Below are 2,500 nucleotides of genomic sequence, written 5' to 3'. Positions count from 1 at the left end.
GAGGGCGACGAATTATTCCACAGCGGTACGTACAAATCCATTCAGGTTTACTGGCAGAAATCTTAATGGGTTGTTAATGTTTATAATTACATTACGTTCTAGGGCGATTTGGACTCAGATAGTTCTTTAAACTCCTGATTTCATATAATTCTACTCGTCTTAGGTTCGTAGTCTGAGATACTATTGTTTTGATTAAATCTGTTCCAACAATAAGCTGGCAAAACTACTATTGTTTGATTAAATCTGTTCCAACAATAAGCTGGCAAAACTACTAAGGAAACTAAGAGAAGGTACCACTGTCGTTTCCATCAACTGTTTGTGTGTTTGTCATGTTCTCCTGAAGAATTCTGTTCTCTTTTTATTCGTGTGTCCCTAGCCAAGTATGAATTTATAGTTACTGCAAACCTTATAAACTTTCCAAATAATACTAGGGTTCGGACCTGTTCAAGCACAGCTGCTATACTGATTAAGATACGTAACTTTTATAGGACAAATGATATGGTCCCAATTCGTGGTTGTGGGTATGTCTTAATTCATGCTGTGCACCGCCTTTAGTCGGAGAGAGGTGTTATCATAAAGTCCTTCTTCATATAACATAACAGGGCCAACTTCATCATGTTTTGTACAAAATATGGGAAACTTAGTCGAGAATTTCACCGATCTACAAAATCTGGCTTTTCACTCGAGACAAGATCGGTCTGTCCTGATAAGATTATAAGCACTATCAAGTTATTTACAATTGCCTAGCCTCATGTATTCTAAACTCGTCTCCATTCCTAGCACAGCAAAACTAACTGCAGACATTTAAAATGTTTGAAATACAGTTTTACTAACAGATATGGTTCTCGAATATGCCCAAAACTCCATTACAAAGGCAGGTAAGAGTAACCCCATTCTCCCTCATTCGGAAGCCACAAGAGCTGGTTCTCATAATACGAGGTTTCAGAAAATCTCCGTGAGGCTATATTTGGATCGCCGTGACGTCTAATTACCTCTTTACCGAAAGTCATCTTAGATAGAGACGATAATTAATTGTCGTATATTTAAATTGTCATTTTGACAAAGTCCTTTCACAATAAGGCCCCATGCACACCGAAGTACAATGTCACTGTTCGGAATAACGTGTTGTGTCAGATCTCAGTCCAAAGTGGCTACGTTACTCGGCCTTGTGCACTGAGGGATTTCAGTATTGCGCTTCAGCCGGTTGTGAGTGAATTTTGAGTTCCACAGCTTTGTGCACTTTAGTGAAAGCCTGAAGGTAAAGTTTTTACTTTTAAGTTTTGTAAACTTCAAAAGACACAACTCTGCATACCAGGTATGTGTTAGTAGCTCTGACGTGTGTTAGTAGCCGCCGGTGTGTTTCATCGAGAATTGCAAAAAGGTTCGATTCAACTTGATTTCCAACTTCTGTGAGTACTGTACGAACTGAGAAGCGTTCTCTTTAGGCACCGAGAGCTGTTATGTTTAAATTGGCTAAGCGCTGAAGCAGCTGGAAGCAATTTCGTAAGCTTTAAGTGTGACTGCCTTTCCAAACCTACTACTGTTAAACCAATCTCAAATACCCCAATGCTCCTTCGATGCAAGGGCAATGAGGACTGCAAACGAAAGTACAAAGCATTTTGATAACACCAAATGAAAAGACAATTTTTAAAGAAACGACATTCACCTTTCAATCCTTCAATTAGTCTGAACACAAGTGACCGATTTTAATGTATAGGGCGGCAACAGAAGTTATGCCATTTTTTGTCTCTGATTACGTGTTTATTCGTGATACATTTATCTGTGGTTGTCGTTATTTTTGTGTGTTTTTCTTACTTCCCACTGTGTTCAAAACAGTCTTTGACTTAATGTGTTTGACAGTGCATTATGAAGATTTAATTTCATGTAAGTGTAACATAATTAATTGTACTAGACATGCCAAGAATATAGTATGTGAATATTGTTTTTATGAGATGGACGGTTTTCAATAAAGTACGCGCCCTGCAAAATCAAAATGGCCAAAAGTCTCCTCCATGGTGTTTCATAAAGTGTTGGTGTCTTCTATATCATATTATTGTAGTGTTGCAGTGTGTGCTTCAGGCGTCCTACTCTTCTTTATCCGTCTTCTTTATCTCGTTCTTGTTCTTGTCGTCGTCGTGTGAGTGGGAGCATAATATCCTTTCGAACTGTTTGGAGCCCCGAAGAACGTGCTCTTTGCCAGGGCCATCACCTGTCTTGGGTAGCGGATGAGACAGTCCAACCTCCATGAATCTTCCCCCAAAGAGATGCCATCTCTGAGCCTTCGTAGCGCGCATCTCTTCTGCCAGTGCTCCAAATCTTGGAGCTCCTTGCTGCACAGTCGATTCTTTTGTCGTTGTCGTTGTTGCTGTTAATGTTATTGTTGTTGCTGCTGCTACTGTTGTTGCTGCTGCTGCTGCTGTTGTTGTTGTTGTTGTTGTTGCTGCTTATCTTCTTCTTCTTCTTCTTCTTCTTCTTCTTCTTCTTCTTCTTCTTCTTCTTC

This window comes from Aplysia californica, unplaced genomic scaffold (genome assembly GCF_000002075.1).
Source record: "Aplysia californica isolate F4 #8 unplaced genomic scaffold, AplCal3.0 scaffold00076, whole genome shotgun sequence".
In the NCBI taxonomy this organism is placed as follows: domain Eukaryota; kingdom Metazoa; phylum Mollusca; class Gastropoda; order Aplysiida; family Aplysiidae; genus Aplysia; species Aplysia californica.
The sequence above is the reverse complement of the archived record's forward strand: the minus strand, read 5'-3'. Positions refer to the sequence as shown.